Genomic DNA, 13,854 nt, shown 5'->3' on the forward strand with positions numbered 1-13,854 from the left:
CCCGCTCCATTTCCCTATGCACAATTACCAAATTACTACTTTGAACATTAGTTAATTCATTACTCGGTGGCGCTAACACACTGGTTTCGTCTTCACTGTCATTTCTCAGTTTAATTTGGAGCCTAGTATTACGTTTTTCACACGCCATTATTGTCACAATATTTCACACAACACAGAAAAACACAATTTGAAGAGCAAAAATAAGAGAACACATTAACATAGCACTGAAAACAATATCTACTTAATTGCAAGCGCAGCTGAGAAATACTTGGTTCAAATCTACATGCATGCCACAACTGTTTTACTCTACAACAATGAAAAACTACAACTACAAAGGAAATTCTCTCTACAGTTACCCGGTAGCAATAAACAAAGGCTGCACTAATTGAACAAACTACAAGAAAAAATCAGAAGATTCCAGTGAGGTATCCTCGGCCACAGGTCGACATGTGAAACGTCCCCTTAGAAAAATTGTACATGACTGTGCGTAAACTTACACACTATATTTTTAGCGCAACGCAATCTGACTTTCAAAAATCCCTATAAAAGAATGGCCCTAGCTAACATTAACCTATACGTTTTACAAATCACTTACCTCATAAAAATCTTCGTTACTCGAACTACTGCAATACAGCGAGTGCCACTACTGCCAGCTAAATAAAATATTCAAACTACCAAAGGCACTAACTACTGATAGGCACAGTTAGCAAATGAAAGATTTTGATAGAGAACAAACAATGTATTTATCGTAATAGTTATAATATATATAGCAGTTCATGAGATCCAGTCTTACAGATTTCAAAACTCAACCATTTCTCTCCGCACATCCACCATTGCTGGCGGCTCACCTCCAACTGCGCAACGCTACGCGCTGTTAACATCCAGCTGCCCAACACTACAATGGCAGAAAACAATTCAAACCAGCCACAGACTGCACACAGCACAGCCAGTGATTTTCATACAGAGCACTACGTGGCGTTACCAATATAAAAAACCTAAACAACCTACTTACAATTTGTTGAACCTGCACCAAATAAAAAGAAATGGACTTTATGATACAGTCACTTCAACATGCACATAGGCCTCAGCCATGACTCTTCCTTTCTCTTGCACAATCCTATACTATTACCTTGAAGATTAGATTTGTATACTGATTTTGCCTTTACTTGTCAACAACCTTATATCCGAGACTATTTACTCATATTATAACCAGATTATGATTTATACTATCATTTCTTTCAAGTTTAATGATGTTATAGAGCTAGATATATTAACCACACATTTGTTGTACAAGGTACTTCCAAATATGTGCCAATTTGTTAAACCCCGCCAGAGGGTTGTGAAAGGAGTCCACTGGGGCACACTTGTATGTGACACCAGAATATTGTAAGAATATTAATATAAACTGCTGAATGTACATAAACGATTTTGATAAAAAGGCTAATTACATATTTCATTTTTGTAATGGTTCTAAGATTTGTTAACAGAACTATATGTAATTTGGTGATCTGAATTGTATTGAATTAGTGACATTAGATAACAATTGCTGTTTAAATCTCATTGTTTGTGAATCAGTTGTGAGTAATGTATCTTCAGATGTCCGATGTTTTTGACAAGACAAAGTTAACTTGCAATACAATTTTGCTAAAAGAGAAAAGACTCAATATTAGAAATTCACCATAATCAGAACTGCCTCCCTGTCCAGGTCATACATTTTTCAAAGAGGTTGGATATTTTTAAATGCTCTCGGTTATCAGCCAAAAGAGTTTCATGTGCATTTCAAAGTATAATGGCCAGGGTTGCACACTGCTGAGCCTGTAGGTAGAATATTTTTGTCAGTCATGAGAGACCAGAATATATCGCGTTACTCTGTTGTTGCTTTGAAGGTAAGACAATTTAATTTATCTTTTATGAGCACAGGGACCAGCGCTATTAGTTTTGAACAGGGCTAGAGGATTCAGTGCCTAAGGGGCTGAACGTATTTTGTTGTGACTGTATTTATTTATTGATATTGGGAATGGCATTGCCCAATCAGTTCGTGTGAAGTTTTACCAACAATAACACAGAGTAAATATAAGACTTGCAGTTACAACACGCTACACAATAATTCAAGTTCAATATCCATTCCACGGTTTATACATTCATTTAACGTAATACTAAAGTTTCCTCTTTATTTATTAAAAGAACGTTGCAATGTAGTGTTCTAATCACCACAAGCGCTGGCTCGAGAGTTCTGGGCCAGATTATGCTGTTGATGGATTCATTAGGTTTCTGGGTGGGCGATGAAGACATTTCTTCAATAGACTAACATATGACGAAATCTTTAAAGTTCCTTTCAAGATTTTCTCTATGGCCAGAAAAGTAGTATGACCGTGAATACATTCCTCGCCGTTTTGCTATGATCTAAAGTTTTTGTACCATGAATGACTTCCTGGAGGGCACAGGCCACTTAATTGCCTGTTGAAGAGAGGTAAAACAAACCTGCCCACACAGCTTTTCTCATCTCTTCTGTGCTACTAACATTTTGCCTGATGGCCATGGCAGAATAATTTTGAATTTTTTATGTGACAGATTTTGTGAGTTTTCTTACCATCGAATCCTCTGACATCTTCCGATTTCTTTCCCTGGTATGCAGACATCACACCCGCTTTTGTACATGACCAAGGAAATGCAGGTTAGTGAGAGTTATATTTTCACCATATGGTTTCTACTCTTCGACTGCATTGAAAAATTTCGAATCTTCACCTCCTAAGTAATTTCTCTTAAAGGCTAGAGATTTAAAAACTCAAATTTCAGTCTGAGAACTGTCGAATGTACATGGTTATGCCCGCACAGTATTTGGATTAAATGAATGAATAAACCAAAAACAAGGAAATAGTATATAAGTACACTACTAACCACTAAAATTGCTACACCACGAAGATGACGTGCTACAGATGCGAAATTTAACCGACAGTAAGACGATGCTGTGGTATGCAAATGATTAGCTTTTCAGAGCGTTCACACAAGGTTGGAGCCGGTGGCGACACCTACAACGGGCTGACATCGGGAAAGTTCCCAACCGATTTCTCATACACTAACAGCAGTTGACCGCCGTTGCCTGGTGAAACGTTGTTGTGATGCCTCGTATGAGGAGGAGAAATGCCTACCATCACGTTTCCGAATTTGATAAAGGTCGGACTGTAGCCTGTCGCGATTGCGGTTTATCGTATCGCGACATTGCTGCTCGCATTGTTCGATATCCAGTGACTGTTAGCAGAATATGGAATCGGTGGGTTCAGGAGGGTAATACGGAACGCCGTGCTGGATCCCAACGGCCTCGTATCACTAGCAGTCGAGATGACAGGCATCTTATACGCAAGGCTGTAACGGATCATGCAGCCTCGTCTCGATCCCTGAGTCAACAGATAGGGACGGTTGCAAGACAACAACCATCTGCACGAATAGTTCGACTTCGTTTGCAGCAGCATGGACTATGAGCTCAGGGACCATGGCTGCGGTTACCCTTGACGCTGCATCACAGACAGGAGCGCCTGCGATGGTGTACTCAACGACGAACCTGGTTGCAAGAATGGCAAAATGTCATTTTTTCGGATGAATCCAGGTTCTGTTGACGGCATCATGATGGTCACATCCGTGTTCGGTGACATCGCGGTGAACGCACATTGGAAGCGCGTATTCGTCATCGCCATACTGGCGTATCACCCGGCGTGATGGTATAGGGTGCCACTGGTTACACTTCTCGGTCACCTCTTGTTCCCATTGACGGCACTTTGAACAGTGGACGTTACATTTCAGACGTGTTACGACCGTGGCTCTACCATTCATTCGATCCCTGCAAAACCCTACCTTTCAGCAGGATAATGTACGACCGCATGTTGTAGGTCCTGTAAGGGCCTTTCTGTATATAGAAAATGTTCGACTGCTGGCCTGGCCAGCACGTTCTCCAGATCTCTTACCGATTGAGAACGTCTGGTCAATGGTGGCCGAGCAACAGGCTCGTCACAATATGCCAGTTACTGCTCTTGATGAACTGTGGTATCGTGTTGAAGCTGCATGGGCAGCTGTACCTGTACACGCCATCCAAGCTCTGTTTCACTCAATGCCCAGTCGTATCAAGGCCGTTATTACGGCCAGACGTGGTTGTTCTGGGTACTGATTTCTCAAGATCTATGCACCCAAATTGCGTGGAAATGTAATCACATGTCAGTTCTAGTATAATATATTTGTCCAATGAATACCCTTTTTTCATGTGCATTTCTTTTTGGTGTACCAATTTTAATGGCTAGTAGTGTATTATGTATCGTTCTAGTATAATATATTTGTCGAATGAATACCCTTTTTTCATGTGCATTTCTTTTTGGTGTAGCAATTTTAATGGCCAGTAGTGTATTATATATCGTTGGAGAGGGGAAATCTTGTAGATTATGATCGACGAAAAAAAAACAAAAATTAAAAAATTCTAAATTTTAACCTGTGTTGACAAGCTTTAGGATTTCTGCGTCCTCAGAGAGTGTGATCGTTGTCTCACGCTACGCAGTGGAGAATTTCAGTTCTGCTGATGGAGGGAGTAACCGCAACGGTGGGCCTCAGGTGTGCTGCGCCTGCCGGCGCCAGGCCAGGGCTCCAGCGGCCGCCTGGAGCCTCACGCCTCCAGCAGCGCCTTAAAGGACGCTCTCGACGCCTTCAGGATCCGCCCAGGCGGCTGCCTTGTGATTTTGCTGGGTAATTGGAGAGGTCGGAAGGCGGCGCGGAATTCATTAGCCGCCCCGCTCGGCTTGCACAAATATATTTGTGTTTTATTATAAAGCCTCCTGGCTGGTTGTTAGGGTATTCGTTAGCGACCGCCCTCCGCGGCACGGCGCTGCGCGGCGCTGCGTGCCCCTGAATACATACATCCCGTTATACAAGCCCCACTCCATTTTTTCCATCTATCCCCCTCACTCTCTCTCTCTCTCTCTCTCTCTCTCTCTCTCCCTCTCTGTGTCGTACCCTTCCCTTGCCGAAGGTTTCTTATTTTTGCTCCGCGTTTGCCGTCTTAGCCGCGCGCGAGGCATAGACACATTCATTAAGATTAATTTCTTAGTTGGCGCCGCTGTCGTCTCGCCGCTACCACATCGTCGCTCCGCCACCACACAGCACCTCTCTCTTCGTACCTTCTTACCCCCCTGCCCCACCACCTCCATGACTCCCACCCCTACCTCTCCGCCGCTAGCTCTCTCTCCTCTGCCTCCTCCTCCTCCTCCTCCTCCTCCTCCCTCCCTCCCACCCCTTTTCTTGCCTGGGACGGGAGCACCTCTCTGCCACAGTGCTGAAATATGCATCTGTTAAAAAGCTTCATAAGCCGCTTCGGTTGCACAACAAGTGAGCGGAGAAGCGGAGCTCGGTGCAGCGCCGAAGCAAGACGGCAGTAAGGCGCCGGCGAAGAAACATGCTGGGCTGCCAGCAGCGCAGCTGTTTTCCCCCTGCGCACCTTTCCCGTTCCTTGTGTCTGAATGTGCGAATCGAGACACTTTTAATTACTGCGAAATGTGAAAGAGATTCTTTGATCAGGCCCTGATGACGCTTCTGCGACATTCCAGAGCAAAGGAAACTGTGAGAGGCGTCTGGCGGAGTTCGAAAGACTAACTCCTCTGCACTTCCTCCTACCGACCCCGAATGCAGAATATTATTTAGAAATTACGGTGCCATTCTTTACTTATTATTTACTACCAGAGCGAATACCTTTCTGAATGTGAAGAACACCTAAAAAACAGCCTTACTAAACTTTATGAGTACTTTGAGACATAACGACTGAGACCAAATCCTTTTAAAATCGAGGTAAGCCTGTTCCAACTCTCTAATCGCCTTTCATCAGAAGAGATCAGTCCACAGTTCGGCCCTCTTGGCACAGTCAGGTACAATGAAAGCCCAAAATACCTGGGAGTCACTCTGGACACAACTTTAACATACAAAAAACACCTTTCCAGCTTGGGCAAGAAGATACAAACACGAGTGAACCTTGTGCGAAAGCTGGCAGGCAGCACATGGGGAGCAACCACATCAGTCCTCCGAGGAGCATCCCTTGCACTGGTATACTCTGCAGCAGATTACTGTGGACCAGTTTGCCTCCGAAGCGCCCACGTAGTGAAAGTAGACGTCCAACTGAACTCAGTTATGAGAGTAATTAGTGGTACAGTCCGGTCTACACCTACTTGATGGCCGCCAGTGCTTTCAAACATCTGTCCACTAGACCTCCGTCGAAAGCCTGCTCTTCACGAACTCTGTCAGCAAGTTTCTGAAAACAGCTCGATCCCTCTTCATGATGATTTTTCTATCACTGCCCAGGAAACGTCTCAAATCTTCCACCAACCAAGGGATGTCTGGGCGCTGTTAAACCAATATCGGACTGAAGAGGGTAGGTGCAAATACAACATGAACAAGTGGGGCTTTTCAAGTGACAGTGTGTGTGACTGTGGTGACACCCAGACAATGAGACACTTTGTGAATGACTGTCCAATCAGACGCTTCGCTGGTGGCATTGAGAAGCTCCATCAAGCATCCCACGAGGCACTCCGATGGATCGAGTCCATCGACATCCGAGTGTAGTCTGAGCCGTTTTAAAACTTGTGTACTATATATAATTTCAAATGTTCATTTTTATATATATTTCTTTATTTTGCTAAATGTGTATTACTGTAATTTATGCAACGGTAATAATATTAATAACAACTACCAGACTGTGTGAGTTTGCCCCACTTAGGTATTTATCTCATTTTCCATTAGGGAAACAAGTACAGTGCAAAAACAAACTTACATTATTTACATATTTTAAAACTATAAATATAGTTCGGAAATAATAGAATAAAATTTTTCTACGGTTGAGTGAATAGCAATTTAACATAAAATTTCATACAATATAATGTTTCTAGGCCCCCGGCCCACTAAGATTTATATATATATTTCTTTATTTTGCTACATGTACATACATTTCATACAAGATAATGTTTCTAGCCACCCCCCCCCCCCCCCCACTAAGATTCTAGAATATACATTCTTGGATGAAAAAGCTCCTGAGCTAGGGATTTCAGTTAAATATGAGAGAAACACGGCTATCTCATATCCACTCACAGTACCTAATACGCTGTACCTATCACTTTTTGATCGTGTCTAATTGTAAAATGCAGTCTCGGAAAATTAAACAGGACAATCGTCCGACTGAGCGGTGTCTTTGCGATAAAGATTGTTTCCGCTTCTCCCTTTATATTTCAGCCATATTTATTTCCACCACCTTCCCACGGGCATAAATTTCATTGAGACTGTCATCAGTCAGTCTAAAAACCTCGAAAGTTATTGACTGGACACAGATATACACACGATCCGGTTTTCATTGTTTCTGCATCACCCCATTCACGTTCCCACACCATCACTAATGATGTAGTTTGTTTGTTGTTGTTGTTGTTGTGGTCTTCAGTCCTGAGACTGGTTTGATGCAGCTCTCCATGCTATTCTATCCTGTGCAAGCTTCTTCATCTCCCAGCACCTACTGCAACCTACATCCTTCTGAATCTGCTTAGTGTAGTCATCTCTTGGTCTCCCTCTACGATTTTTACCCTCCACACTGTCCTTCAATACTAAATTTGTGATCCCTTGATGCCTCAGAACATGTCCTACCAACCGATCCCTTCTTCTGGTCAAGTTGTGCCACAAACTTCTCTTCTCCCCAATCCTATTCAATACTTCCTCATTAGTTATGTGGTCTACACATCTAAACTTCAGCATTCTTCTGTAGCACCACATTTTGAAAGCTTCTATTCTCTTCTTGTCCAAACTATTTATCGTCCATGTTTCACTTCCATACATGGCTACATTCCATACAAATACTTTCAGAAATGACTTCCTGACACTTAAATCTGTACTCCATGTTAACAAATTTCTCTTCTTCAGAAACGCTTTCCTTCCCATTGCCAGTCTACATTTTATACCCTCTCTACTTCGACCATCATCAGTTATTTTGCTCCCCAAATAGCAAAACTCCTTTGCTACTTTAAGTGTCTCATTTCCTAATCTAATTCCCTCAGCAGCACCCGACTTAATTCCACTACATTCCATTATCCTCGTTTTGCTTTTGTTAATTTTCATCTTATATCCTCCTTTAAAGACACTATCCATTCCATTCAACTGCTTTTCCAAGTCCTTTGCTGTCTCTGACAGAATTACGATGTCATCGGCGAACCTCAAAGTTTTTATTTCTTCTCCATGGATTTTAATACCTACCCCGCATTTTTCTTTTGTTTCCTTTAATGCTTGCTCAATGTACAGATTGAGATGCTACAAACCTGTCTTACTCCCTTCCCAACAACTGCTTGCCTTTCATGTCCCTCGACTCTTATAACTGCCATCTGGTTTCTGTACAAATTATAAATAGCCTTTCGCTCCCTGTATTTTACCCCTGCCACCTGTAAAATTTGAAAGAGAGTATTCCAGGCAACATTGTCAAAAGCTTTCACTACGTCTACGAATGCTAGAAACGTAGGTTTGCCTTTCCTTAATCTTTCTTCTAAGATAAGTCGTAGTGTCAGTATTGCCTCACGTGTTCCAGTGTTTCTACGGAATCCAAACTGATCTTCCCCGAGGTCGGTTTCTGCTAGTTTTTCCATTCGTCTGTAAAGAATTCGTGTTAGTATTTTGCAGCTGTGTCTTGTTAAACTGATTGTTCGGTAATTTTCACATCTGTCAACACCTGCTTTCTTTGGGATTGTAATTATTATATTCTTCTTGAAGTCTGCGGCTGTTTCGTCTGTTTCATTCATCTTGTTCACCAGATGGTAGAGTTTTGCTAGGACTGGCTCTCCCAAGGTAGTTCCAATGCAATGTTGTCTACTCCGGGGGCCTTGTTTCCACTCACTTCTTTCAGTGCTCTGTCAAACTCTTCACGCAGTATCGTATTTCCCATTTCATCTTCATCCACATCCTCTTCCATGTCGATAATATTGTCCTCAAGTACATCGCCCTTGCATAGACCCTCTATATACTCCTTCCACCTTTCTGCTTTCCCTTCTTTGCTTAGAACTGGGTTTCCATTTGAGCTCTTGATGTTCACACAAGAGGTTCTCGTATCTCCGAAGGTCTCTTTAATTTTCCTGTAGGCAGTATCTATCTTACCCGTAGAGAGATAAGCCTCTACATCCTTACATTTGTCCTCTAGCCATCCCTGCTTAGCCATTTTGCACTTCCTGTCGATCTCATTTTTGAGACGTTTGTATTCCTTTTTGCCTGCTTCATTTACTGCATTTTTATATTTTCTCCGTCACTAATGATAATTAAGATATTTTACCCAAGTCACATCAGTACGTAATTTCACTGGAATATAAACTTTACCCTCGAGTGCCAGTGCTATGTTGACACAGAAACACGTATTATTAATACGTATCGATAAAATAAATACTACACTGGAGTAATCTGAGACCTCCTTATCGAATGAGCACGTAAGACTCTGCTTTAAAAACCACTTTGCTTAGGACGGTGAACAAACCGACGCTTTCTGTCGACGCTGGGCGTCGCACGGAAAACGTGATGGGCTATATTTGTTTGGTCAAAGTCTAGCTACACACAGCAAAAAGGAAACTACAAATATCTGCCGAAACACTAGAGAAAATAAGCCTGACTGCTAGTAGAAGAGAATATATACGAGGGTCGGAACTTAAATAGTGGGAACTATTTATTCACAACCGATACAAAAGAGTTACATGTTTGCACGTGTTACTGTCCTTCAAAGTAGACACCAGTGTTGTGTAGAACCCATTGTCAGCGATGTGGAAAGCGTAGTATACCGTTAACAGGGCCTGTTCTGTTGATGGTGTGATTGGAGCGGTCTACTGGCTATCTGATCTCTGGAAAAGTTCTGAAGCGAATGCCACGAAGTGGTACCTTCATCTGAGGAGTATCCGGCGAGTATGGTGGTTGGTACAGTACTTCCCAGTCTCATCGACCGAACACAGCAGCCACAGCTTGGGTTGTATGCGCCCACGAATTGTCGTGCAAAATGATGTGTGGGTTGCGCAGAAAGTGTCGCCGCTTCATTCGCAAAGCTTGTCGCAGGTGATGCTTCAAAAACGAACAGTAAAACTGTGCATTGACGGTCTGCCGTGGAGGAACGTAATGCGTTAGGATAATACTATCACAGTCGTACTCGAGAATCACCATAACTTTCACCATACTGGGACTCTGACGTGGTTTCGACTTTCGTGGCGATCCATAACGACGCCATTCGTTTGATTGGCGTTTCAGTTTTGGCTTCGTGGCATTCGCTTGAGAACCGTTCCAGAGATTCGACAGGTACTAGACCGCTCCATTCGCACCCTCAACAATACAGGTATACTAGGCCTTCAACATCGCTGGCGACTGGTTCTACACAACGCTGGTGACTACATTGAAGGACAGAAACAGGTGCAGACATGTAACTCTTTTGTATCGGTTGTGAATAAATGGTTGCCACTATGTAAGTTCCAGGGTGGTCCATTGATCGTGACCGGGCCAAATTCTCACGAAATAAGCGTCAAACGAAAAAATTACAAAGAACGAAACTTGTTTAGCTTGAAGGAGGAAACCAGATGACGCTATGGTTGGCCCGCTAGATGACGCTGCCATAGGTCAAATGGATATCAACCGCGTTTTTTAAAAATAGGAACCTTCATTTTTATTACATATTCGTGTAGTACGTAAAGACATATGAATGTTTTAGTTGGACCACTTTTTTCGCTTTGTGATAGATGGCGCTGTAATAGTCACAAACACATTGCTCACAATTTTAGACGAACAGTTGGTAACAGGTAGGTTTTTGAAATTAAAATACAGATCGTAGGTACGTTTGAACATTTTATTTCGGTTGTTCCAATGTGATACATGTACCTTTGCGAACTTATCATTTCTGAGAACGCATGCTGTTACAGCGTGATGACCTGTAAATACCACATTAACGCAATAAACGCTCAAAATGATGTCCGTCAGCCTCAATGCATTTGGCAATACGTGTAACGACATTCCTATCAACAGCGAGTAGTTCCCCTTCTGAAATTTTCGCACAAGAATTGACAATGCGCTGACGCATATTGTCAGGCGTTGTCGGTGGATCACGATAGCAAATATCCTTCAACTTTCCCCACAGAAATAAATCCGGGGACGTCAGATCCAGTGAACGTGCGGGCCATGGTATGGTGCTTCGAAGGCCAACCCACTTGTCATGAAATATGCTATTCAATACCGCTTCTACCGCAGTCGAGTTATGTGCCGGACATCCATCATGTTGGAAGTACATGGCCATTCAGTATGCAGTGTAACATCTTGTAGTAACATCGGTAGAACATTACGTAGGAAATCAGCATACATTGCACCATTTAGATTGCCATCGATAAAATGGGGCCCAATTATCATTTCTCCCGTAATGCCGCACCATACATTAACTCGCCCAGTTTGCTGACGTTCCACTTGTCGCAGCCATCGCGGATTTTCCTTTACCCAATAGTGCATATTATGACGGTTTACGTTACCGCTGTTGGTGAATGACGCTTCGTCGCTAAATAGAACGCGTGGAAAAAATCTGTCATCGTCCCGTAATTTCTCTTCTGCCCAGTGGCAGAACTGTACACGACGTTCAAAGTCGTCGCCATGCAATTCCTGGTGCATAGAAATACGGTACGGGTGCAATCGATGTTGATGTAGCATTCTCAACACCGACGTTTTTGAGATTCCCGATTCTTGCACAATTTGTCTGCTACAGATGTGCGGATTAGCCGCAACAGTAGCTAAAACACATACTTGGGCATCATCATTTGTTGTAGGTCGTGGTTGACGTTTGACATGTGGCTGAACATTTCCTGTTTCCTTAAATAACGGAACTATCCGGCGAACGGTCCCGACGCTTGGATGATGTCGTCCAGGATACATAGCAGCATACATAGCACACGCCCGTAGGGCATTTTGATCACAATAGCCATACATCAACACGATATCGACCTTTTCCGCAATTGGTAAACGGTCCATTTTAACACTGGTAATATATCACGAAGCAAATACCATCCTGACTGGCGGAGTGTTACGTGATACCACGTACGTTTGTGACTATTACAGCGCCATCAGTCACAAGCGAAACAAGTGGTCCAACATAAACATTCGTATTTCTTTAAGTGCTACACGAATATGTGTAAAAATTGTAGGTTTCTATTTAAAAAAAACGCAGTCTATATCCGTTTGACCTATGGCAGTGCCATCTAGCGAGCCAACAGTAACTCCATCTGGTTTCCCCCTTGAAGCTAGACGACTTTCGTTCCTTGTATTTGTTTCGTTTGATGCTTATTTCGTGAGAGATTTGGTCCGGACACTATCAATGGACCATAATTAATACAGAGTAATCAAATTTCGGGAATATATTTGTCTGCGCAACCTATTTAAATGATTTACATTTTAACATCACAAGTCTATGTAAGCGCTAGATAAGGCATTGTAAATGTGATATGCTGGTACATTAATAACCGGTGTAACCGCCAGAATGTTGAATGCTAGCGTGAAAACCCAAACATATATGCATTGTCTTGTACAGGTGCCACATGCCAGTATGTGGGATGGAGCTTCATGCCTCTGGCACTTGGTCAGCCATTACAGAGACGGTTAATGCTGTTTATGGATGAGGCTGTAGTCTTCTTCCAATGATGTCCCATATGTGATCTAGTGGAGACAGATTTGGTGATCGAACACTCTGTAGAGCATATTGGGTTACAACAGCGGCATGTGGGCGGGCGTGATACTGTTGGGAAACAAGCCTACGAGTGCTTCTCATGAATGGCAGAACAACAGGTCCAGTCGCCATGGTTGACTTAGAAATTTGCAGTCAGCGAGCGTGGAACAACCACAAGAGTGCTCCTGCTGTCATATGAAAGCGCACCCCAGACCATAACTCCAGGTGTATGCCTAGGTATATAGCACGCCGACAGGTTGGTTGCTGCCCGTCTACTCGCCTCCATATAACCAACACATGGCCTCGCTGGCTCTGAGGCAGAACCAGTTTCATCAGAAAACACAACGGGCGTCCACCCTACACTACAATGAGTTCTCGCTTGACACCACTCAGATCGAAAATGGTGGTAATTTGGGGTCAGTGGAATGCACGCTACAGTACGTCAAGCTGCCCTTGAATTAATCAATGCCTGACAGTTCGTTCTGTTGTATCCACGGACCCAACCAACCAACCAACCAACCAACCAACTCGCGCACGCGAGCCCTGACCGTGACATAGCCGGCCACAGTTCCTGTCGCGGCCGTCGGCGTCTCAGGGCGTTACCGCCAACGGAAGAGGTCGCGCTATGGCTGAGCTCGGGTCCGCAGCGCCCTCTGCCTTTTGCTTATAACGAGGAGCGCTGGCCCCGAGACGGACAGTCTATTGTCTATTTCCAGCCTTTCGTGGAGTTTATACCGGAGCCATTGCAGTGTGCTATTGTATTCGACTAGGCTCAGTACACGGATTACTCTTGGATATTACTTGGACTTGTTTGCTGGTGCACGTTTCGTCAGAAATAAAGGTAAGTTATCTCTTCATTCTAGTTGGCGCAATTCTTGTCATTAATTATTTTTCGGCCAATGGACATAGCTACATCCTGGTCACTACTCACGCTTTATACAGTTTGTGGTGGCTGCCCCAAAAGTATGGCCGAGGACCTTGGGTTTGGGAGCCGTCACATAAATGTTCTGTAACTATGGTGACAACTGCCGCTAAAAATGGTGTTGCGGATGCAGGACGATGCACCAGAGCCATACGCCGAACACGATGGTCTTCCCTCCCGGTAGTGACACATGGCTGTCTGGGGCCCGGTCTTCTTGCGA

This window comes from Schistocerca gregaria, chromosome 6 (assembly GCF_023897955.1).
Source record: "Schistocerca gregaria isolate iqSchGreg1 chromosome 6, iqSchGreg1.2, whole genome shotgun sequence".
NCBI lineage: Eukaryota > Metazoa > Arthropoda > Insecta > Orthoptera > Acrididae > Schistocerca > Schistocerca gregaria.